At 53.6% G+C, this 26,975-nt stretch overlaps 1 protein-coding gene across 3 annotated transcripts in view; it reads left to right on the top strand.

Annotated features, from left to right (window-relative positions):
• The first annotated feature begins 7,085 nt into the window (after positions 1–7,085).
• Positions 7,086–26,975, top strand: part of LOC138657619 (zinc finger protein 271-like) — a 60,092-nt gene continuing 40,202 nt past the window's right edge. For 2 of the 3 annotated variants that reach the window (XR_011317101.1, XM_069745360.1), the window contains exon 1: positions 7,086–7,182. The gene's annotated coding sequence lies outside the window, so the exon portion shown is untranslated. The remainder of the gene's footprint in view (positions 7,183–26,975) is intronic. The other variant, XM_069745363.1, reaches the window with a different exon arrangement.

Below are 26,975 nucleotides of genomic sequence, written 5' to 3'. Positions count from 1 at the left end.
GTCTACACCGGAGCTGCCGGAATCTCCTCCATTCTCCTCCTGTCACCGCTGAGCCGTCTACACCGGAGCTGCCGGAATCTCCTCCATTCTCCTCCTGTCACCGCTGAGCCGTCTACACCGGAGCTGCCGGAATCTCCTCCATTCTCCTGCTGTCACCGCTGAGCCGTCTACAGCGGAGCTGCCGGAATCTCCTCCATTCTCCTCCTGTCACCGCTGAGCCGTCTACACGGGAGCTGCCGGAATCTCCTCCATTCTCCTCCTGTCACCGCTGAGCCGTCTACACCGGAGCTGCCGGAATCTCCTCCTGTCACCTCTGAGCCGTCTACACCGGAGCTGCCGGAATCTCCTCCATTCTTCTCCTGTCACCTCTGAGCCGTCTACACCGGAGCTGCCGGAATCTCCTCTATTCTCCTCCTGTCACCGCTAAGCCATCTACACCGGAGCTGCCGGAATCTCCTCCATTCTCCTGTCACCGCTGACCGTCTACACCGGAGCTGCCGGAATCTCCTCCATTCTCCTCCTGTCACCGCTGAGCTGTCTACATCGGAGCTGCCGGAATCTCCTCCATTCTCCTCCTGTCACCGCTGAGCCGTCTACACCAGATCTGCCGGAATCTCCTCCATTCTCCTCCTGTCACCGCTGAGCCGTCTACTCCGGAGCTGCCGGAATCTCCTCCATTCTCCTCCTGTCACCGCTGAGCCGTCTACTCCGGAGCTGCTGGAATCTCCTCCATTCTCCTCCTGTCACCGCTGAGCCGTCTACACCGGAGCTGCCGGAATCTCCTCCATTCTCCTCCTGTCACCGCTGAGCCACCTACACCGGAGCTGCCGGAATCTCCTCCATTCTCCTCCTGTCACCGCTGAGCCGTCTACACCAGAGCTGCCGGAATCTCCTCCATTCTCCTCCTGTCACCGCTGAGCCGTCTACATCGGAGCTGCCGGAATCTCCTCCATTCTCCTCCTGTCACCGCTGAGCCGTCTACATCGGAGCTGCCGGAATCTCCTCCATTCTCCTCCTGTCACCGCTGAGCCGTCTACACCGGAGCTGCCGGAATCTCCTCCATTCTCCTCCTGTCACCGCTGAGCCGTCTACACCGGATCTGCCGGAATCTCCTCCATTCTCCTCCTGTCACCGCTGAGCCGTCTACTCCGGAGCTGCCGGAATCTCCTCCATTCTCCTCCTGTCACCGCTGAGCCGTCTACTCCGGAGCTGCCGGAATCTCCTCCATTCTCCTCCTGTCACCGCTGAGCCGTCTACACCGGAGCTGCCGGAATCTCCTCCATTCTCCTCCTGTCACCGCTGAGCCACCTACACCGGAGCTGCCGGAATCTCCTCCATTCTCCTCCTGTCACCGCTGAGCCGTCTACACCGGAGCTGCCGGAATCTCCTCCATTCTCCTCCTGTCACCGCTGAGCCGTCTACACCGGAGCTGCCGGAATCTCCTCCATTCTCCTCCTGTCACCGCTGAGCCGTCTACACCGGAGCTGCCGGAATCTCCTCCATTCTCCTCCTGTCACCGCTGAGCCGTCTACACCAGAGCTGCTGGAATCTCCTCCATTCTCCTCCTGTCACCGCTGAGCCGTCTACACAGGAGCTTCCGGAATCTCCTCCATTCTCCTCCTGTCACCGCTGAGCCGTCTACACCGGAGCTGCCGGAATCTCCTCCATTCTCCTCCTGTCACCGCTGAGCCGTCTACACCGGAGCTGCCGGAATCTCCTCCATTCTCCTCCTGTCACTCCTGAGCCGTCTACACCGGAGCTGCCGGAATCTCCTCCATTCTCCTCCTGTCACCGCTGAGCCGTCTACACCGGAGCTGCCGGAATCTCCTCCATTCTCCTCCTGTCACCGCTGAGCCGTCTACACCGGAGCTGCCGGAATCTCCTCCATTCTCCTCCTGTCACCGCTGAGCCGTCTGTTACGTTTGCTAATGACAGGTGTTATGAAGGCAATCCAGAAACACAGTGTGCTTAGCGATCAGAGCGCACACAGTGATCTGACAAATACCCAAAAATACAAGAACGAGCTCTGAGACGTGGAAACTCTGTAGACTGCACACCTGATCCTATCCTAAACACAACTAAAAGCGGCTGTGGATTGCGCCTAACAACTACCTAGGCAACTCGGCACAGCCTAAGAAACTAGCTAGCCTGAAGATAGAAAAATAGGCCTGACTTGCCCCAGAGAAATTCCCCAAAGGAAAAGGCAGCCCCCCACATATAATGACTGTGAGTAAGATGAAAAGACAAAACGTAGGGATGAAATAGATTCAGCAAAGTGGGGCCCGATATTCTAGGACAGAGCGAGGACAGTAAAGCGAACTTTGCAGTCTACAAAAAACCCTAAAGCAAAACCACGCAAAGGGGGCAAAAAAAAACCACCGTGCCGAACTAACGGCACGGCGGTACACCCTTTGCGTCTCAGAGCTTCCAGCAAAACAAAACACAAGCTGGACAGAAAAAAAGCAACAAAAAAGCAAAAAGCACTTAGCTATACAGAGCAGCAGGTCACAGGAACGATCAGGAGAAGCTCAGATCCAACACTGAAACATTGACAAGGAGCAAGGATAGCAGCATCAGGCGGAGTTAAGTAATGAAGCAGTTAACGAGCTCACCAGAACACCTGAGGGAGGAAGCTCAGAAGCTGCAGTACCACTTGTGACCACAGGAGTGAATTCAGCCACAGAATTCACAACAGCCGTCTACACCGGAGCTGCCGGAATCTCCTCCATTCTCCTCCTGTCACCGCTGGGCCATCTACACCGGAGCTGCCGGAATCTCCTCCATTCTCCTCCTGTCACCGCTGAGCCGTCTACACCGGAGCTGCCGGAATCTCCTCCATTCTCCTCCTGTCACCGCTGAGCCGTCTACACCGGAGCTGCCGGAATCTCCTCCATTCTCCTCCTGTCACCGCTGAGCCGTCTACACCGGAGCTGCCGGAATCTCCTCCATTCTCCTCCTGTCACCGCTGAGCCGTCTACACCGGAGCTGCCGGAATCTCCTCCATTCTCCTCCTGTCACCGCTGAGCCGTCTACACCGGAGCTGCCGGAATCTCCTCCATTCTCCTGCTGTCACCGCTGAGCCGTCTACAGCGGAGCTGCCGGAATCTCCTCCATTCTCCTCCTGTCACCGCTGAGCCGTCTACACGGGAGCTGCCGGAATCTCCTCCATTCTCCTCCTGTCACCGCTGAGCCGTCTACACCGGAGCTGCCGGAATCTCCTCCTGTCACCTCTGAGCCGTCTACACCGGAGCTGCCGGAATCTCCTCCATTCTTCTCCTGTCACCTCTGAGCCGTCTACACCGGAGCTGCCGGAATCTCCTCTATTCTCCTCCTGTCACCGCTAAGCCATCTACACCGGAGCTGCCGGAATCTCCTCCATTCTCCTGTCACCGCTGACCGTCTACACCGGAGCTGCCGGAATCTCCTCCATTCTCCTCCTGTCACCGCTGAGCTGTCTACATCGGAGCTGCCGGAATCTCCTCCATTCTCCTCCTGTCACCGCTGAGCCGTCTACACCAGATCTGCCGGAATCTCCTCCATTCTCCTCCTGTCACCGCTGAGCCGTCTACTCCGGAGCTGCCGGAATCTCCTCCATTCTCCTCCTGTCACCGCTGAGCCGTCTACTCCGGAGCTGCTGGAATCTCCTCCATTCTCCTCCTGTCACCGCTGAGCCGTCTACACCGGAGCTGCCGGAATCTCCTCCATTCTCCTCCTGTCACCGCTGAGCCACCTACACCGGAGCTGCCGGAATCTCCTCCATTCTCCTCCTGTCACCGCTGAGCCGTCTACACCAGAGCTGCCGGAATCTCCTCCATTCTCCTCCTGTCACCGCTGAGCCGTCTACATCGGAGCTGCCGGAATCTCCTCCATTCTCCTCCTGTCACCGCTGAGCCGTCTACATCGGAGCTGCCGGAATCTCCTCCATTCTCCTCCTGTCACCGCTGAGCCGTCTACACCGGAGCTGCCGGAATCTCCTCCATTCTCCTCCTGTCACCGCTGAGCCGTCTACACCGGATCTGCCGGAATCTCCTCCATTCTCCTCCTGTCACCGCTGAGCCGTCTACTCCGGAGCTGAAGGAATCTCCTCCATTCTCCTCCTGTCACCGCTGAGCCGTCTACTCCGGAGCTGCCGGAATCTCCTCCATTCTCCTCCTGTCACCGCTGAGCCGTCTACACCGGAGCTGCCGGAATCTCCTCCATTCTCCTCCTGTCACCGCTGAGCCACCTACACCGGAGCTGCCGGAATCTCCTCCATTCTCCTCCTGTCACCGCTGAGCCGTCTACACCGGAGCTGCCGGAATCTCCTCCATTCTCCTCCTGTCACCGCTGAGCCGTCTACACCGGAGCTGCCGGAATCTCCTCCATTCTCCTCCTGTCACCGCTGAGCCGTCTACACCGGAGCTGCCGGAATCTCCTCCATTCTCCTCCTGTCACCGCTGAGCCGTCTACACCAGAGCTGCTGGAATCTCCTCCATTCTCCTCCTGTCACCGCTGAGCCGTCTACACAGGAGCTTCCGGAATCTCCTCCATTCTCCTCCTGTCACCGCTGAGCCGTCTACACCGGAGCTGCCGGAATCTCCTCCATTCTCCTCCTGTCACCGCTGAGCCGTCTACACCGGAGCTGCCGGAATCTCCTCCATTCTCCTCCTGTCACTCCTGAGCCGTCTACACCGGAGCTGCCGGAATCTCCTCCATTCTCCTCCTGTCACCGCTGAGCCGTCTACACCGGAGCTGCCGGAATCTCCTCCATTCTCCTCCTGTCACCGCTGAGCCGTCTACACCGGAGCTGCAGGAATCTCCTCCATTCTCCTCCTGTCACCGCTGAGCCGTCTACACCGGAGCTGCCGGAATCTCCTCCATTCTCCTCCTGTCACCGCTGAGCCGTCTACACCGGAGCTGCCGGAATCTCCTCCATTCTCCTCCTGTCACCGCTGAGCCGTCTACACCGGAGCTGCTGGAATCTCCTCCATTCTCCTCCTGTCTCCGCTGAGCCGTCTACACCGGAGCTGCCGGAATCTCCTCCATTCTCCTCCTGTCACCGCTGAGCCGTCTACACCGGAGCTGCCGGAATCTCCTCCATTCTCCTCCTGTCACTCCTGAGCCGTCTACACCGGAGCTGCCGGAATCTCCTCCATTCTCCTCCTGTCACCGCTGAGCCGTCTACACCGGAGCTGCAGGAATCTCCTCCATTCTCCTCCTGTCACCGCTGAGCCGTCTACACCGGAGCTGCCGGAATCTCCTCCATTCTCCTCCTGTCACCACTGAGCCGTCTACACCGGAGCTGCCGGAATCTCCTCCATTCTCCTCCTGTCACCGCTGAGCCGTCTACACCGGAGCTGCCGTAATATCCTCCATTCTCCTCCTGTCACCGCTGAGCCGTCTACACCGGAGCTGCCGGAATCTCCTCCATTCTCCTCCTGTCACCGCTGAGCCGTCTACACCGGAGCTGCCGGAATCTCCTCCATTCTCCTCCTGTCACTCCTGAGCCGTCTACACCGGAGCTGCCGGAATCTCCTCCATTCTCCTCCTGTCACCGCTGAGCCGTCTACACCGGAGCTGCAGGAATCTCCTCCATTCTCCTCCTGTCACCGCTGAGCCGTCTACACCGGAGCTGCCGGAATCTCCTCCATTCTCCTCCTGTCACCGCTGAGCCGTCTACACCGGAGCTGCCGGAATCTCCTCCATTCTCCTCCTGTCACCGCTGAGCCGTCTACACCGGAGCTGCCGTAATATCCTCCATTCTCCTCCTGTCACCGCTGAGCCGTCTACACCGGAGCTGCCGGAATCTCCTCCATTCTCCTCCTGTCACCGCTGAGCCGTCTACACCGGAGCTGCCGGAATCTCCTCCATTCTCCTCCTGTCACTCCTGAGCCGTCTACACCGGAGCTGCCGGAATCTCCTCCATTCTCCTCCTGTCACCGCTGAGCCGTCTACACCGGAGCTGCCGGAATCTCCTCCATTCTCCTCCTGTCACTCCTGAGCCGTCTACACCGGAGCTGCCGGAATCTCCTCCATTCTCCTCCTGTCACCGCTGAGCCGTCTACACCGGAGCTGCCAGAATCTCCTCCATTCTCCTCCTGTCACCGCTGAGCCGTCTACACCGGAGCTGCCAGAATCTCCTCCATTTTCCTCCTGTCACCGCTGAGCTGTCTACACCGGAGCTGCCGGAATCTCCTCCATTCTCCTCCTGTCACCGCTGAGCCGTCTACACCGGAGCTGCCAGAATCTCCTCCATTTTCCTCCTGTCACCGCTGAGCTGTCTACACCGGAGCTGCCGGAATCTCCTCCATTCTCCTCCTGTCACCGCTGAGCCGTCTACACCGGAGCTGCCAGAATCTCCTCCATTTTCCTCCTGTCACCGCTGAGCTGTCTACACCGGAGCTACCTGAATCTCCTCCATTCTCCTCCTGTCACCGCTGAGCCGTCTACACCGGAGCTGCCAGAATCTCCTCCATTTTCCTCCTGTCACCGCTGAGCTGTCTACACCGGAGCTGCCGGAATCTCCTCCATTCTCCTCCTGTCACCGCTGAGCCGTCTACACCGGAGCTGCCGGAATCTCCTCCTGTCACCTCTGAGCCGTCTACACCGGAGCTGCCGGAATCTCCTCCATTCTCCTCCTGTCACCGCTGAGCCGTCTACACCGGAGCTGCCGGAATCTCCTCCATTCTCCTCCTGTCACTCCTGAGCTGTCTACACCGGAGCTGCCGGAATCTCCTCCATTCTCCTCCTGTCACCGCTGAGCCGTCTACACCGGAGCTGCCGGAATCTCCTCCATTCTCCTCCTGTCACTACTGAGCCGTCTACATCGGAGCTGCCGGAATCTCCTCCATTCTCCTCCTGTCACCGCTGAGCCGTCTACACCGGAGTTTCTGGAGGAGAATTAATGTCAGAACAGAACAAGGAGGAAGTGACTGCTGCACAGAGGGGGAGGAGCTGTGGTGACGTCATCATTGTCACATAACAGGATCGTCACTACAGCTCGGTCACTACTTCTCTCTGGAGCTCCGCCCCCTGATCACATGTTAGTGACGTCACCACAGGCCCCTCACCATTAGTCTGCTCCGCCCCCTGATCACATGACGGTGACGTCACCACAGGTCCTTCCAGTGCAGCCGCTCCGTCCTGGCTGTGTGCAGCTCGTGTTCTCTGGTGTCAGCCAGCAGCAGGTTTCCCGCCATTGCGGTGAGATTACAGGAGGGTTTGGTGGAGTTCTGGGACTTGTGGTGAATCTGTGAGGAGAGTGCAGTGAGAGGAGAGCGTGCGGTGTGAGGGGAGAGCGTGCGGTGAGGGGAGAGCGTGCGGTGTGAGGGGAGCGTGCGGTGAGAGGAGAGCGTGCGGTGTGAGGGGAGAGCGAGAGGAGAGCGTGCGGTGAGGGGAGAGCGTGCGGTGAGAGGAGAGCGTGCGGTGAGAGGAGAGCGTGCGGTGAGAGGAGAGCGTGCGGTGTGAGGGGAGAGCGTGCGGTGTGAGGGGAGAGCGTGCGGTGAGAGGAGAGCGTGCGGTGAGGGGAGAGCGTGCGGTGAGAGGAGAGCGTGCGGTGAGGGGAGAGCGTGGTGTGAGAGTAGAGCGTGGTGTGAGGGGAGAGCGTGGTGTGAGGGGAGAGCGTGGTGTGAGGGGAGAGCGTGGTGTGAGGGGAGAGCGTGGTGTGAGGGGAGAGCGTGGTGTGAGGGGAGAGCGTGGTGTGAGGGGAGAGCGTGGTGTGAGGGGAGAGCGTGGTGTGAGGGGAGAGCGTGGTGCGAGGGGAGAGCGTGCGGCGAGAGGAGAGCGTGCGGCGAGGGGAGAGCGTGCGGCGAGGGGATAGCGTGCGGCGTGGGGAGAGCGTGCGGCGTGGGGAGAGCGTGCGGCGTGGGGAGAGCGTGCGGCGTGGGGAGAGCGTGCGGCGTGGGGAGAGCGTGCGGCGAGGGGAGAGCGTGCGGCGTGGGGAGAGCGTGCGGCGTGGGGAGAGCGTGCGGCGTGGGGAGAGCGTGCGGCGTGGGGAGAGCGTGCGGCGTGGGGAGAGCGTGCGGCGTGGGGAGAGCGTGCGGCGAGGGGAGAGCGTGCGGCGTGGGGAGAGCGTGCGGCGTGGGGAGAGCGTGCGGCGTGGGGAGAGCGTGCGGCGTGGGGAGAGCGTGCGGCGTGGGGAGAGCGTGCGGCGTGGGGAGAGCGTGCGGCGTGGGGAGAGCGTGCGGCGTGGGGAGAGCGTGCGGCGAGGGGATAGCGTGCGGCGTGGGGAGAGCGTGCGGCGTGGGGAGAGCGTGCGGCGTGGGGAGAGCGTGCGGCGTGGGGAGAGCGTGCGGCGTGGGGAGAGCGTGCGGCGAGGGGAGAGCGTGCGGCGAGGGGAGAGCGTGCGGCGTGGGGAGAGCGTGCGGCGAGGGGAGAGCGTGCGGCGAGGGGAGAGCGTGCGGCGAGGGGAGAGCGTGCGGCGAGGGGAGAGCGTGCGGCGTGGGGAGAGCGTGCGGCGTGGGGAGAGCGTGCGGCGAGGGGAGAGCGTGCGGCGAGGGGAGAGCGTGCGGCGTGGGGAGAGCGTGCGGCGAGGGGAGAGCGTGCGGTGTGGGGAGAGCGTGCGGTGTGAGGAGAGCGTGCGGTGTGAGGAGAGCGTGCGGTGAGGGGAGAGCGTGCGGTGTGGGGAGAGCGTGCGGTGAGAGGAGAGCGTGCGGTGAGATCAGAGCTGCTCCTGTGACTGCGGCTCCTCAGTGTGGGGGATGTTAACCCCTTAGTGACGGAGCCAATTTGCTACTTAACCCCTTCACTCCCGGAGCTTTTTCCGTGTTCGGTTTTCGCTCCCTCCTTCCCAGAGACATAACTCTTGTTTTTCCGTCACTGCGGCCATGTTGGGGCTTATTTTTTGCGGGACGAGTTGGACTTTTGAACGACGTTGGTTTTACCGTGTCGTCGTGTAACAGAAAATGGGGAACAAATTCCAAGTGCGGTGAAATTGTAAAATAACTTCCATCCCACAAGTGTTTTTTGAGTTTTTTCTCCACGTTCACTAGATGGTAAATCTGAGCGGCCGTTGTGATTCTCCAGGTCATTACGAGGTCACAGACACCAAACTTGTCCGGGTTCTTTTATATCTAAGCGGTGAAAAAAAAATTCCAAATGTTACTAAAAAAAAACAAAGATTGCGCTATTTTTACCTTTCGCCACGACAGCACCCCACATGAGAGAGAGGGATCCGCCCATAGGAACAGGAAACCTACAGAATAAAAGGAGGCGGTCCCCTCTCCTCCTCAGTTTAGGTTTCCTGTTCCTACAGGGACCCAGCTTACCTACAGATGAAGAGGATCCCTGGGCCATGCACCCGCCTGCGCCGGTGTCTGTGGGAACGGCAGGGGCTGCGGTTCCAGAAGCAGCAGCGGGGGAGCCCCTGCTTGCAGCCTCCCCCCTCGTCTGGCCAAACAGCCACGGTCCGGGTCCGTTCACCGTGGGTCCGCCTGGCACTGTGAGGACGCGCGTGCTGCAGCGGCCGGCTTAATACCTCCGGCCGCTGCATGGTGAGTGAGAGCGGCGCGTCTAACCCGGAAGTCGCTGGAGCACTTCCGGGTTGGTCCGGGGAGGCAGGAGAATGGGCGGCAGTTTTAAAAATGCAGCGCTAGCGTCGGGCCGGTGTGTGTGAGATGGCTTCACCGGCCGACGAAGCGCACCTGCCCGCAGTGCAACAGCGCTCTCCCAGCAAGGAGAGAAGCGCAAGGAGCAGCACAAAGAGTGGTGGCCGACCTCCAGAGAAAGGTTCAACCACCAGACAAAATCCGCCTCCAGAACCGGTACCTGTCAGCTTCACTGGGTGAGTGTTAAAAGAGTCTCTTCCTATATGCTGATATATGTTCCTCCTGTATCCTTCCTCTAGACTAAGAAAAGGACACACAAATCTAAGCACAAGGAGTGTGCTTTATGTACACAGCCCCTCCCGGATGATTATGCTAAAAAACTGTGTTCGGAGTGTATTATGCAGACTCTACGGCAGGAAAATATTATGACTCCCTCAGATGTCAGAGCCATTATCCAGGAAGAAATGCAGGGTTTGGCCCAGACAAGTAGTGCCAGTACCCGTCAGCCTAGCAGGTCCCGATCTCCAGTTAGTTCGGGGTCAGAGGACGTATGTATATCCTCAGGCGAAGTGGGATCTCAGTCGAGCTCATCCGAGACTGAAGGGGGACTTTGTCTTCCCAACAGTAACGTGGACAATTTAATAAAATCCGTCAGGAGCACGATGGGGTGCCCAGATGAAAAGGGAAAGAAATCGGCTCAGGACATAATGTTCGCGGGGCTAGGACAGAGGAAACGCAGGTCCTTCCCCGTCATACAAACCATTAAGGAAATCGTTAAAAAGGAGTGGGATAAGCAAAATAGAGGTTTTCTACCATCGTCCTCTAAAAGACGCTATCCCTTCAGTGATGAGGAGCTAAACACCTGGTCAAAAGTGCCGAAGGTGGATGCCGCTGTAGCCTCCACAACCAAGCAGTCGGTCCTACCAGTGGAGGATTCAGGGGTCCTGACAGACCCGCTGGATCGTAAAGCAGAAGCTTTACTAAAGAGGTCGTGGGAAGCCAATACAGGGGCATTCAAGCACGCCATATCTAGTACCTGCACTGCAAGGTCGCTACTAGTATGGATGGAGCAATTGGAGGAACAGATTAGAGGTAAAACTTCGAGGGAATCTATCCTGCCGAAATTTCCTCTGATTAAAGAGGCAGTAGCATTCCTGGCTGATGCCTCGGTGGACTCGCTACGTCTTGCAGCCAGGTCAGCCGGCCTAGTCAACACAGCCCGGCGTACACTCTGGCTAAAGAACTGGAAAGGGGACGCACAGGCCAAGGCAAAGCTTTGTGCGATTCCCTGCCAGGGTGAGTGCCTTTTTGGGAAGACGCTGGATGAACTCCTGAATAAAGCAGGAGAAAGGAAAAAAGGCTTCCCTAACCAGTATCTTCCATCCTACAGGAGAGCTTTCAGGAGACGCCCCTTTACCAGGAACAAGCCATTTGAACAAAGGGAGCGATGGGAGTCAAAGGACCCGAAGCAAAAAGGTGCCTTTTTTAGCGGGTCCCAAAATCCAAAACGCAAATACCGCTAACCAGGCAGTAGGTGGCAGATTAAAATTCTTCCTTCCCCAATGGGAAAAAATAACATCCAGCCAGTGGATTCTGGACATTGTGCAATACGGCCTAAAATTGGAATTTGTCCGAATCCCTTGGGATTCATTTATATTAACATCTTCAGAAGGTCAAGACCAACAGAGGGCTCTGAAATCAGAGATCCTATCTCTTCTATCTAAAAAAGTCCTGATAGAAGTTCCCCAGGATCAAGAAGGGAAGGGGTTCTATTCCTCTTTATTCTTGATCAATAAGCCAGATGGTTCATTTAGAACCATCATAAATCTCAAAAAATTAAATTCCTTCCTGCGTAATCATACCTTCAAAATGGAATCCATTAGTTCTACCATAAAACTCTTATTTCCTAGGTGTGTCATGGCCGGAATAGAATTAAAAGATGCCTATTATCATCTTCCCATACATGCCGAACATCAGCAGTACCTAAGGGTAGCAGTCACCCTGGAAGGACAGGTTCGTCATTTTCAGTATGTAGCAATGCCATTTGGGCTTTCTATGGCTCCCCGCGTCTTCACTAAAGTGATACTAGAAGTGATGGCTCATCTACGCCAACGAGATACCTTGATAATACCCCACCTAGATGACTTTCTAGTAGTAGGAAACTCTATACTTCAATGTAAAACTCGTTTATCTAATACGATCTCGTCCCTACAGGAGTTAGGTTGGATTGTCAACTTCGAAAAATCTCGGCTGAATCCAGAAACCGTTCAGACATTTCTAGGAATCCAGCTAGACTCCGTAAGTCAGAAATGCTTCCTTCCTCAGTCAAAAAGACTGACTATACAATCAAAGGTATCAGACGCAATACGTAATCCCTACATGACACTAAGGAAAGCCATGTCCTTGCTGGGGTCATTATCATCTTGTATATCTGCTGTGCCTTGGGCACAATTCCATACTCGTCAATTGCAGTACGAAGTATTGTCAGCTCAGGGAAAAGATGGATATCTAGAAAGTAGAATAACTCTTTCTAAAGATGTCTTAAAATCACTATCCTGGTGGCTAGACATGGACCACCTATCGGGAGGTGTGCCATGGATAATAGACCCGTCTAAAATAATTACCACTGACGCCAGCCCTAGTGGGTGGGGAGCACATATGGAAGACAGTCTGGCCCAAGATACTTGGGACCAGGCAGAATTGACGTGTTCCTCCAACTGGAAGGCGTTAAAAGCAGTAGAATATGCCTTAAATCATTTTCTTCCGCAGATTCATGGAGCAAATGTAAGAATTTATTCGGACAATTCCACCGCAGTGGCGTATGTGAACCGTCAGGGTGGTACAAGGTCAGGAAGTCTAATGACCATAGCTGCAGACATCTTTCAGCTGGCAGAGACTCATCTAACATCCCTAACAGCCCTGCACATCAGAGGAGTAGACAACATCAGGGCAGACTACCCCAGCCGAAACGAGTTACGTCAAGGGGAATAGACCTTGAACAAATCCATATTCAGAATGATAACCGAATCATGGGGGATACCACAAATCGACCTATTTGCCACAAGAGACAACCGGCAGGTAGAAAAGTTCGCTTCCCTGAACACCATAGATTACCCAGATATGTTGGACTCTCTCCACCATCCCTGGAGATTCAGACTGGCATACGCCTTTCCTCCAATGTCTCTAGTGATCAGAAAGATCAGGAGAGAACAGGCAAGAGTAAAGGCCCCGTCACACATAGCGAGATCGCTAGCGAGATCGCTGCTGAGTCACAAGTTTTGTGACGCAACAGCGATCTCAGTAGCGATCTCGCTATGTGTGACACGTACCAGCGATCAGGCCCCTGCTGTGAGATCGCTGGTCGTGTCGGAATGGCCTGGGCCATTTTTTGATCGTTGAGGTCCCGCTGACATCGCTGAATCGGCGTGTGTGACGCCGATTCAGCGATGTCTTCGCTGGTAACCAGGGTAAACATCGGGTAACTAAGCGCAGGGCCGCGCTTAGTAACCCGATGTTTACCCTGGTTACCATCCTAAAAGTAAAAAAACAAACGCTACATACTTACCTATCGCTGTCTGTCCTCGGCGCTCTACTTCTCTGGTCTGGCTGTGAGCGCCGGTCAGCCGGAAAGCAGAGCAGTGACGTCACCTCTCTGCTTTCCGGCTGCCTGCCGCTCACAGCCAGACCAGAGAAGCAGAGCGCCGAGGACAGAGCGATAGGTAAGTATGTAGTGTTTGTTTTTTTTTTACTTTAACGATGGTAACCAGGGTAAACATCGGGTTACTAAGCGCGGCCCTGCGCTTAGTTACCCGATGTTTACCCTGGTTACCGGGGACCTCGGGATCGTTGGTCGCTGGAGAGCTGTCTGTGTGACAGCTCTCCAGCGACCAAACAGCGACGCTGCAGCGATCCGGATCGTTGTCGGTATCGCTGCAGCGTCGCTATGTGTGACGGGGCCTTAATCCTCATTGCACCATTCTGGCCGAAAAGACCATGGTTCTCTTGTCTCCAGATCATGTGCCTATGCGATCCATGGATTCTCCCATCACACAAGGATCCCATCACACAAGGAGCTGTTGTTCCAAGGCCCCTTTTTCCACCCGCAAGTGAAAGGTCTTCACTTGACGGCGTGGAATTTGAGAGGCAACTATTAAGTTCAAGAGGGTTCTCAGCAGAACTAGTAAACACCCTCTTATTGAGCAGAAAAAGATCTACCACCCTAATATATAGTAGGGTATGGAATAAATTTTTAGACTTTTACACGGTACCGTTCACTAAGCAAGTTCCAGTCACACCTATCTTAGAGTTCTTGCAGAAAGGCCGAGAATTAGGGTTATCTGTAAATACCTTAAGAGTTCAGGTCTCGGCATTAGGAGCCCTATATGGATGCAATATAGCAGCTAATAGGTGGATCTCAAGATTCATAAAATCTTGTGAACGTAGTAAACCGGTCCATATTCCCCGTCTACCTCCGTGGGATTTAAATCTAGTATTAGAGGCCTTAACCACCTCCCCATTTGAGCCACTAGATTCAATACCTTTAAAAGTCCTGACATATAAAGTAGCCCTAACCTCAGCTAGACGGGTTAGCGACATCCAGGCCCTATCAGTAGACCCACCCTTCTTACTGATATTTCATGATCGGATAGTTCTAAAACCAGACCCCTCGTACCTCCCTAAGGTAGCGTCCACCTACCACAGGTCACAAGAAATATTTCTCCCTTCCTTTTTTGACTCACCTGTAACTCCAGAACAACATAAGTTCCACACCTTAGATGTCAGAAGAGCCATCCTGACTTATATAGAAAGGTGTCAGACATGGAGGGAGAGTAGGGCTCTGTTTATCTCCTTTCAGGGTCACAAGAAAGGACATGGGGTCACGAGAGCTACCATTTCTTGGTGGATCAGAGAAGCTATCTGCTTGGCCTATACGTCAAAAAGTGAAATTCCTCCAGCGGGTATAAAAGCGCACTCAACACGAGCCATGGCTTCCTCCTGGGCGGAACAAGCAGATGTACCGATCCATTTAATATGTAAGGCCGCAACCTGGTCTACACCTTCTACCTTTTACAACCATTATAGACTTGATCTTTCTACATCTTCTGATCTGACCTTTGGTAGAGCTGTTCTCAATACAGTAATCCCACCCAAATAATGACTCTCTGAAAATCTCTCATGTGGGGTGCTGTCGTGGCGAAGGGTAAAAAGCCGGATTACGTACCGGTAATGCTCTTTTAATGAGTCCACGACAGCACCCATTTACAACCCTCCCTATGATATGCACAGCTCTTCCTTTTAAGTTCACAAATAATGGTTGTATAGAGTTTAAGTTATTTATTTTGCTGAATAAGAATGAATGCTAACACTTTTGCGGTCCCCTTTTTTATACTCTGTAAACTGAGGAGGAGAGGGGACCGCCTCCTTTTGTTCTGTAGGTTTCCTGTTCCTATGGGCGGATCCCTCTCTCTCATGTGGGTTGCTGTCGTGCTCTTTTGCATTACCGGTATGTAATCCGGCTTTTTTGTGACCTCGGGTCGGGTGAGGGCTCATTTTTTATTGATTCCACTTTTGTGCAGATACGATCTTTTGATCGCCCGTTATTACATTTTAATTCAATGTCACGGCGATCAAAAAAACGTAATTCTGGCGTTTTGACTTTTTCCTCACTGCGCCGTTTAGCGATCAGGTTAATGCTTTTTTTTATTGGTAGATCGGGCGATTCTGAACGCAGCGATACCAAATACGTGTAGGTTTGATTTTTTTTTTATTGTTTTATTTTGAATAGGGGCGAAAGGGGGTGAGTTGAACTTTTATATATTTTTTTTATTGTTTTTTCATATTTTTAAAAACATTTTTTTTACTTTTGCCATGTTTCAATAGCCTCCATGGGAAGCTAGAAGCAGGCACAACGCAATCGGCTCTGCTACATCGAGGTGATGCTCCGATCGCTCCTGTGTAGCTGAGTTGCAGGGGGCGCTCACAGCATTCCGGCATCAACAATCGTAGAGGTCTCCAGGAGATCTCTGGTTGTCATGCCAACGATCATGTGACGGGAGTCAGCGACCAGATGACCAGAAGCGCTTGCTCAGTGTTTGACAGCAGCATGTAGCTAGTTAATAGCAGGTGGATCGCAATTCCACCCGTGCCTATTGGGGCTCAGAACAGCTGACACGTCCCGACTTTGATGCCGGCTCCCCGCCGGAGCCCACCTCAGAGGGAGACATACTGACATCACCGCACTATTCCCACATGTCTACCCACCGGAGCCCACCTCAGAGGGAGACATACTGACATCGCCGCACTATTCCCACATGTTTACCCACCGGAGCCCACCTCAGAGGGAGACATACTGACATCACCGCACTATTCCCACATGTCTACCCACCGGAGCCCACCTCAGAGGGAGACATACTGACATCACCGCACTATTCCCACATGTCTACCCACCGGAGCCCACCTCAGAGGGAGACATACTGACATCACCGCACTATTCCCACATGTCTGCCCACCGGAGCCCACCTCAGAGGGAGACATACTGACATCAGTGCACTATTCCCACATGTCTACCCACCGGAGCCCACCTCAGAGGGAGACATACTGACATCAGCGCACTATTCCCACATGTCTACCCACCGGAGCTCACCTCAGAGGGAGACATACTGACATCACCGCACTATTCCCACATGTCTACCCACCGGAGCCCACCTCAGAGGGAGACATACTGACATCAGCGCACTATTCCCACATGTCTACCCACCGGAGCTCACCTCAGAGGGAGACATACTGACATCACCGCACTATTCCCACATGTCTACCCACCGGAGCCCACCTCAGAGGGAGACATACTGACATCACCGCACTATTCCCACATGTCTACCCACCGGAGCCCACCTCGGAGGGAGACAATATCCTCAGAAATGAGAATACAGATAATAAATGGGAAATGTTTAAGAACATCCTAAATAGGCAGTGTAAGCGGTTTATACCTTGTGGGAATAAAAGGACTAGAAATAGGAAAAACCCAATGTGGCTAAACAAAGAAGTAAGACAGGCAATTAACAGTAAAAAGAAAGCATTTGCACTACTAAAGCAGGATGGCACCATTGAAGCTCTAAAAAACTATAGGGAGAAAAATACTTTATCTAAAAAACTAATTAAAGCTGCCAAAAAGGAAACAGAGAAGCACATTGCTAAGGAGAGTAAAACTAATCCCAAACTGTTCTTCAACTATATCAATAGTAAAAGAATAAAAACTGAAAATGTAGGCCCCTTAAAAAATAGTGAGGAAAGAATGGTTGTAGATGACGAGGAAAAAGCTAACATATTAAACACCTTCTTCTCCACGGTATTCACGGTGGAAAATGAAATGCTAGGTGAAATCCCAAGAAACAATGAAAACCCTATATTAAGGGTCACCAATCTAACCCAAGAAGAGGTGCGAAACCGGCTAAATAAGATTAAAATAGATAAATCTCCGGGTCCGGATGGCATACACCCACGAGTACTAAGAGAACTAAGTAATGTAATAGATAAACCATTATTTCTTATTTTTAGGGACTCTATAGCGACAGGGTCTGTTCCGCAGGACTGCCGCATAGCAAATGTGGTGCCAATATTCAAAAAGGGCTCTAAAAGTGAACCTGGAAATTATAGGCCAGTAAGTCTAACCTCTATTGTTGGTAAAATATTTGAAGGGTTTCTGAGGGATGTTATTCTGGATTATCTCAATGAGAATAACTGTTTAACTCCATATCAGCATGGGTTTATGAGAAATCGCTCCTGTCAAACCAATCTAATCAGTTTTTATGAAGAGGTAAGCTATAGGCTGGACCACGGTGAGTCATTGGACGTGGTATATCTCGATTTTTCCAAAGCGTTTGATACCGTGCCGCACAAGAGGTTGGTACACAAAATGAGAATGCTTGGTCTGGGGGAAAATGTGTGTAAATGGGTTAGTAACTGGCTTAGTGATAGAAAGCAGAGGGTGGTTATAAATGGTATAGTCTCTAACTGGGTCGCTGTGGCCAGTGGGGTACCGCAGGGGTCGGTATTGGGACCTGTTCTCTTTAACATATTCATTAATGATCTGGTAGAAGGTTTACACAGTAAAATATCGATATTTGCAGATGATACAAAACTATGTAAAGCAGTTAATACAAGAGAAGATAGTATTCTGCTACAGATGGATCTGGATAAGTTGGAAACTTGGGCTGAAAGGTGGCAGATGAGGTTTAACAATGATAAATGTAAGGTTATACACATGGGAAGAGGGAATCAATATCACCATTACACACTGAACGGGAAACCACTGGGTAAATCTGACAGGGAGAAGGACTTGGGGATCCTAGTTAATGATAAACTTACCTGGAGCAGCCAGTGCCAGGCAGCAGCTGCCAAGGCAAACAGGATCATGGGGTGCATTAAAAGAGGTCTGGATACACATGATGAGAGCATTATACTGCCTCTGTACAAATCCCTAGTTAGACCGCACATGGAGTACTGTGTCCAGTTTTGGGCACCGGTGCTCAGGAAGGATATAATGGAACTAGAGAGAGTACAAAGGAGGGCAACAAAATTAATAAAGGGGATGGGAGAACTACAATACCCAGATAGATTAGCGAAATTAGGATTATTTAGTCTAGAAAAAAGACGACTGAGGGGCGATCTAATAACCATGTATAAGTATATAAGGGGACAATACAAATATCTCGCTGAGGATCTGTTTATACCAAGGAAGGTGACGGGCACAAGGGGGCATTCTTTGCGTCTGGAGGAGAGAAGGTTTTTCCACCAACATAGAAGAGGATTCTTTACTGTTAGGGCAGTGAGAATCTGGAATTGCTTGCCTGAGGAGGTGGTGATGGCGAACTCAGTCGAGGGGTTCAAGAGAGGCCTGGATGTCTTCCTGGAGCAGAACAATATTGTATCATACAATTATTAGGTTCTGTAGAAGGACGTAGATCTGGGTATTTATTATGATGGAATATAGGCTGAACTGGATGGACAAATGTCTTTTTTCGGCCTTACTAACTATGTTACTATGTTACTATATGACATCACCGCACTATTCCCACATGTCTACCCACCGGAGCCCACCTCAGAGGGAGACATACTGACATCACCGCACTATTCCCACATGTCTACCCACCGGAGCCCACCTCAGAGGGAGACATACTGACATCACCGCACTATTCCCACATGTCTACCCACCGGAGCCCACCTCAGAGGGAGACATACTGACATCAGTGCACTATTCCCACATGTCTACCCACCGGAGCCCACCTCAGAGGGAGACATACTGACATCAGCGCACTATTCCCACATGTCTACCCACCGGAGCCCACCTCAGAGGGAGACATACTGACATCAGCGCACTATTCCCACATGTCTACCCACCGGAGCCCACCTCAGAGGGAGACATACTGACATCAGCGCACTATTCCCACATGTCTACCCACCGGAGCCCACCTCAGAGGGAGACATACTGACATCACCGCACTATTCCCACATGTCTACCCACCGGAGCTCACCTCAGAGGGAGACATACTGACATCAGCGCACTATTCCCACATGTCTACCCACCGGAGCCCACCTCAGAGGGAGACATACTGACATCACCGCACTATTCCCACATGTCTACCCACCGGAGCCCACCTCAGAGGGAGACATACTGACATCAGTGCACTATTCCCACATGTCTACCCACCGGAGCCCACCTCAGAGGGAGACATACTGACATCACCGCACTATTCCCACATGTCTACCCACCGGAGCCCACCTCAGAGGGAGACATACTGACATCACCGCACTATTCCCACATGTCTACCCACCGGAGCCCACCTCAGAGGGAGACATACTGACATCAGTGCACTATTCCCACATGTCTACCCACCGGAGCCCACCTCAGAGGGAGACATACTGACATCAGTGCACTATTCCCACATGTCTACCCACCGGAGCCCACCTCAGAGGGAGACATACTGACATCAGCGCACTATTCCCACATGTCTACCCACCGGAGCCCACCTCAGAGGGAGACATACTGACATCACCGCACTATTCCCACATGTCTACCCACCGGAGCCCACCTCAGAGGGAGACATGCTGACATCACCGCACTATTCCCACATGTCTACCCACCGGAGCCCACCTCAGAGGGAGACATACTGACATCACCGCACTATTCCCACATGTCTACCCACCGGAGCCCACCTCAGAGGGAGACATGCTGACATCAGTGCACTATTCCCACATGTCTACCCACCGGAGCTCACCTCAGAGGGAGACATACTGACATCACCGCACTATTCCCACATGTCTACCCACCGGAGCCCACCTCAGAGGGAGACATACTGACATCACCGCACTATTCCCACATGTCTACCCTCCGGAGCCCACCTCAGAGGGAGACATACTGACATCACCGCACTATTCCCACATGTCTACCCACCGGAGCCCACCTCAGAGGGAGACATACTGACATCAGCGCACTATTCCCACATGTCTACCCACCGGAGCCCACCTCAGAGGGAGACATACTGACATCACCGCACTATTCCCACATGTCTACCCACCGGAGCCCACCTCAGAGGGAGACATACTGACATCAGTGCACTATTCCCACATGTCTACCCACCGGAGCCCACCTCAGAGGGAGACATACTGACATCACCGCACTATTCCCACATGTCTACCCACCGGAGCCCACCTCAGAGGGAGACATACTGACATAACCGCACTATTTCCACATGTCTACCCACCGGAGCCCACCTCAGAGGGAGACATACTGACATCACCGCACTATTCCCACATGTCTACCCACCGGAGCCCACCTCAGAGGGAGACATACTGACATCAGTGCACTATTCCCACATGTCTACCCACCGGAGCCCACCTCAGAGGGAGACATACTGACATCACCGCACTATTCCCACATGTCTACCCACCGGAGCTCACCTCAGAGGGAGACATACTGACATCACCGCACTATTCCCACATGTCTACCCACCGGAGCTCACCTCAGAGGGAGACATACTGACATCACCGCACTATTCCCACATGTCTACCCACCGGAGCCCACCTCAGAGGGAGACATACTGACATCAGTGTACTATTCCCACATGTCTACCCACCGGAGCCCACCTCAGAGGGAGACATACTGACATCACCGCACTATTCCCACATGTCTACCCACCGGAGCCCACCTCAGAGGGAGACATACTGACATCACCGCACTATTCCCACATGTCTACCCACCGGAGCCCACCTCAGAGGGAGACATACTGACATCAGTGTACTATTCCCACATGTCTACCCACCGGAGCCCACCTCAGAGGGAGACATACTGACATCGGTGCACTATTCCCACATGTCTACCCACCGGAGCTCACCTCAGAGGGAGACATACTGACATCACTGCACTATTCCCACATGTCTACCCACCGGAGCCCACCTCAGAGGGAGACATACTGATATCACCGCACTATTCCCACATGTCTACCCACCGGAGCCCACCTCAGAGGGAGACATACTGACATCACTGCACTATTCCCACATGTCTACCCACCGGAGCCCACCTCAGAGGGAGACATACTGACATCACCGCACTATTCCCACATGTCTACCCACCGGAGCTCACCTCAGAGGGAGACATACTGACATCACCGCACTATTCCCACATGTCTACCCACCGGAGCTCACCTCAGAGGGAGACATACTGACATCAGTGCACTATTCCCACATGTCTACCCACCGGAGCCCACCTCAGAGGGAGACATACTGACATCAGTGTACTATTCCCACATGTCTACCCACCGGAGCCCACCTCAGAGGGAGACATACTGACATCGGTGCACTATTCCCACATGTCTACCCACCGGAGCCCACCTCAGAGGGAGACATACTGACATCGGTGCACTATTCCCACATGTTTACCCACCGGAGCCCACCTCAGAGGGAGACATACTGACATCACCGCACTGTTCCCACATGTCTACCCACCGGAGCCCACCTCAGAGGGAGACATACTGACATCACCGCACTATTCCCACATGTCTACCCACCGGAGCCCACCTCAGAGGGAGACATACTGACATCACCGCACTATTCCCACATGTCTACCCACCGGAGCTCACCTCAGAGGGAGACATACTGACATCAGTGCACTATTCCCACATGTCTACCCACCGGAGCTCACCTCAGAGGGAGACATACTGACATCGCCGCACTATTCCCACATGTCTACCCACCGGAGCCCACCTCAGAGGGAGACATACTGACATCAGCGCACTATTCCCACATGTCTACCCACCGGAGCCCACCTCAGAGGGAGACATACTGACATCAGTGTACTATTCCCACATGTCTACCCACCGGAGCCCACCTCAGAGGGAGACATACTGACATCGCCGCACTATTCCCACATGTCTACCCACCGGAGCCCACCTCAGAGGGAGACATACTGACATCAGCGCACTATTCCCACATGTCTACCCACCGGAGCTCACCTCAGAGGGAGACATACTGACATCACCGCACTATTCCCCCATGTCTACCCACCGGAGCCCACCTCAGAGGGAGACATACTGACATCACCGCACTATTCCCACATGTCTACCCACCGGAGCCCACCTCAGAGGGAGACATACTGACATCAGCGCACTATTCCCACATGTCTACCCACCGGAGCCCACCTCAGAGGGAGACATACTGACATCACCGCACTATTCCCACATGTCTACCCACCGGAGCCCACCTCAGAGGGAGACATACTGACATCAGTGCACTATTCCCACATGTCTACCCACCGGAGCCCACCTCAGAGGGAGACATGCTGACATCACCGCACTATTCCCACATGTCTACCCACCGGAGCCCACCTCAGAGGGAGACATACTGACATCACCGCACTATTCCCACATGTCTACCCACCGGAGCCCACCTCAGAGGGAGACATGCTGACATCAGTGCACTATTCCCACATGTCTACCCACCGGAGCTCACCTCAGAGGGAGACATACTGACATCACCGCACTATTCCCACATGTCTACCCACCGGAGCCCACCTCAGAGGGAGACATACTGACATCACCGCACTATTCCCACATGTCTACCCTCCGGAGCCCACCTCAGAGGGAGACATACTGACATCACCGCACTATTCCCACATGTCTACCCACCGGAGCCCACCTCAGAGGGAGACATACTGACATCAGCGCACTATTCCCACATGTCTACCCACCGGAGCCCACCTCAGAGGGAGACATACTGACATCACCGCACTATTCCCACATGTCTACCCACCGGAGCCCACCTCAGAGGGAGACATACTGACATCAGTGCACTATTCCCACATGTCTACCCACCGGAGCCCACCTCAGAGGGAGACATACTGACATCACCGCACTATTCCCACATGTCTACCCACCGGAGCCCACCTCAGAGGGAGACATACTGACATAACCGCACTATTTCCACATGTCTACCCACCGGAGCCCACCTCAGAGGGAGACATACTGACATCACCGCACTATTCCCACATGTCTACCCACCGGAGCCCACCTCAGAGGGAGACATACTGACATCAGTGCACTATTCCCACATGTCTACCCACCGGAGCCCACCTCAGAGGGAGACATACTGACATCACCGCACTATTCCCACATGTCTACCCACCGGAGCTCACCTCAGAGGGAGACATACTGACATCACCGCACTATTCCCACATGTCTACCCACCGGAGCTCACCTCAGAGGGAGACATACTGACATCACCGCACTATTCCCACATGTCTACCCACCGGAGCCCACCTCAGAGGGAGACATACTGACATCAGTGTACTATTCCCACATGTCTACCCACCGGAGCCCACCTCAGAGGGAGACATACTGACATCACCGCACTATTCCCACATGTCTACCCACCGGAGCCCACCTCAGAGGGAGACATACTGACATCACCGCACTATTCCCACATGTCTACCCACCGGAGCCCACCTCAGAGGGAGACATACTGACATCAGTGTACTATTCCCACATGTCTACCCACCGGAGCCCACCTCAGAGGGAGACATACTGACATCGGTGCACTATTCCCACATGTCTACCCACCGGAGCTCACCTCAGAGGGAGACATACTGACATCACTGCACTATTCCCACATGTCTACCCACCGGAGCCCACCTCAGAGGGAGACATACTGATATCACCGCACTATTCCCACATGTCTACCCACCGGAGCCCACCTCAGAGGGAGACATACTGACATCACTGCACTATTCCCACATGTCTACCCACCGGAGCCCACCTCAGAGGGAGACATACTGACATCACCGCACTATTCCCACATGTCTACCCACCGGAGCTCACCTCAGAGGGAGACATACTGACATCACCGCACTATTCCCACATGTCTACCCACCGGAGCTCACCTCAGAGGGAGACATACTGACATCAGTGCACTATTCCCACATGTCTACCCACCGGAGCCCACCTCAGAGGGAGACATACTGACATCAGTGTACTATTCCCACATGTCTACCCACCGGAGCCCACCTCAGAGGGAGACATACTGACATCGGTGCACTATTCCCACATGTCTACCCACCGGAGCCCACCTCAGAGGGAGACATACTGACATCGGTGCACTATTCCCACATGTTTACCCACCGGAGCCCACCTCAGAGGGAGACATACTGACATCACCGCACTGTTCCCACATGTCTACCCACCGGAGCCCACCTCAGAGGGAGACATACTGACATCACCGCACTATTCCCACATGTCTACCCACCGGAGCCCACCTCAGAGGGAGACATACTGACATCACCGCACTATTCCCACATGTCTACCCACCGGAGCTCACCTCAGAGGGAGACATACTGACATCAGTGCACTATTCCCACATGTCTACCCACCGGAGCTCACCTCAGAGGGAGACATACTGACATCGCCGCACTATTCCCACATGTCTACCCACCGGAGCCCACCTCAGAGGGAGACATACTGACATCAGCGCACTATTCCCACATGTCTACCCACCGGAGCCCACCTCAGAGGGAGACATACTGACATCAGTGTACTATTCCCACATGTCTACCCACCGGAGCCCACCTCAGAGGGAGACATACTGACATCGCCGCACTATTCCCACATGTCTACCCACCGGAGCCCACCTCAGAGGGAGACATACTGACATCAGCGCACTATTCCCACATGTCTACCCACCGGAGCTCACCTCAGAGGGAGACATACTGACATCACCGCACTATTCCCCCATGTCTACCCACCGGAGCCCACCTCAGAGGGAGACATACTGACATCACCGCACTATTCCCACATGTCTACCCACCGGAGCCCACCTCAGAGGGAGACATACTGACATCAGCGCACTATTCCCACATGTCTACCCACCGGAGCCCACCTCAGAGGGAGACATACTGACATCACCGCACTATTCCCACATGTCTACCCACCGGAGCCCACCTCAGAGGGAGACATACTGACATCAGTGCACTATTCCCACATGTCTACCCACCGGAGCCCACCTCAGAGGGAGACATACTGACATCAGTGCACTATTCCCACATGTCTACCCACCGGAGCCCACCTCAGAGGGAGACATACTGACATCAGTGCACTATTCCCACATGTCTACCCACCGGAGCCACCTCAGAGGGAGACATACTGACATCACCGCACTATTCCCACATGTCTACCCACCGGAGCCCACCTCAGAGGGAGACATACTGACATCACCGCACTATTCCCACATGTCTACCCACCGGAGCCCACCTCAGAGGGAGACATACTGACATCAGTGCACTATTCCCACATGTCTACCCACCGGAGCCCACCTCAGAGGGAGACATACTGACATCACCGCACTATTCCCACATGTCTACCCACCGGAGCTCACCTCAGAGGGAAACATACTGACATCACCGCACTATTCCCACATGTCTACCCACCGGAGCCCACCTCAGAGGGAGACATACTGACATCAGTGCACTATTCCCACATGTCTACCCACCGGAGCCCACCTCAGAGGGAGACATACTGACATCACCGCACTATTCCCACATGTCTACCCACCGGAGCTCACCTCAGAGGGAGACATACTGACATCACCGCACTATTCCCACATGTCTACCCACCGGAGCCCACCTCAGAGGGAGACATACTGACATCACCGCACTATTCCCACATGTCTACCCACCGGAGCTCACCTCAGAGGGAGACATACTGACATCACCGCACTATTCCCACATGTCTACCCACCGGAGCCCACCTCAGAGGGAGACATACTGACATCACCGCACTATTCCCACATGTCTACTTTACAGCCACACAATTTTGGAAACAATTTTTTTTTTTTGTTAGGGAGTTATGAGGGTTAAAAGTTGACCAGCGATTTCTCATTTTTACAACACCATTTTTTAGGGACCACCTCACAGTGAAGTCACTTTGAGGGGTCTGTGATAGAAAATAACCAAGTGTGACTCCATTCTACAAACTGCACCCCTCAAGGTGCTCAAAACCACATTCCGGAAGTTTATTAACCCTTTACGTGCTTCACAGGAACTGAAGCAATGCGAAAGGAAAAAGTGAACATTTAACTTTTTTTGAAAACATTTTACTTCAGACCCATTTTTTGTTTTTTATTTTCACAAGGGTAGAAAGAGAAAATGTGCTACAAAACTTGTTGTCCAATGTGTCCTGAGTGCGCCGATACCCCATGTGTGGGGGTAAACTACTGTTTGGGCGCATGGGAGAGCTCGGGAGGGAAGGAGCGCCGTTTGACTTTTTAACGCAGAATTGGCTGGAATTGAGGTCAGACGCCATGTCGCGTTTGGAGACCCCTGATGTGCCTAAACAGTGGAAACCCCCAATTATAACTGAAACCCTAATCCAAGCACACCCCTAAAGGGAAAATGGAAATAAATACATTTTTTTTAATTTTATAATTTTTCCCTTACTAAGGGGATGATAAAGGGGGGTTTATTTACTATTTTTTTTATTGTGATTACTGTGATAGACCCTATCATAGTGATCAAAATGAACCAATGGGAAAAATCTATTGTTGCCAAGTGCCGACCGGCAGATCTCGGCGGGGGTACTGCACATGCGCCCGCCATTTTCTTCCCGGAAAAAGATGCCGGCGGCCGTGGGGGGACGCAGGAACATAGGGGGAGGGGGGAGGGGTCACAGGACCGGGGGACCCTATTTCTCTCTCTTCTGATGTGCGATCACAGAGGAGAGAGAATTTAACCCCTTCATGACCTCTACATGGGAAGAGGGAATCAATATCACCATTACACACTGAACGGGAAACCACTGGGTAAATCTGACAGGGAGAAGGACTTGGGGATCCTAGTTAATGATAAACTTACCTGGAGCAGCCAGTGCCAGGCAGCAGCTGCCAAGGCAAACAGGATCATGGGGTGCATTAAAA

This window comes from Ranitomeya imitator, chromosome 1, assembly GCF_032444005.1.
Source record: "Ranitomeya imitator isolate aRanImi1 chromosome 1, aRanImi1.pri, whole genome shotgun sequence".
Lineage (NCBI taxonomy): Eukaryota > Metazoa > Chordata > Amphibia > Anura > Dendrobatidae > Ranitomeya > Ranitomeya imitator.
Note: the sequence above shows the minus strand (reverse complement) of the source record. Positions and strands in the feature narration are given on the sequence as shown.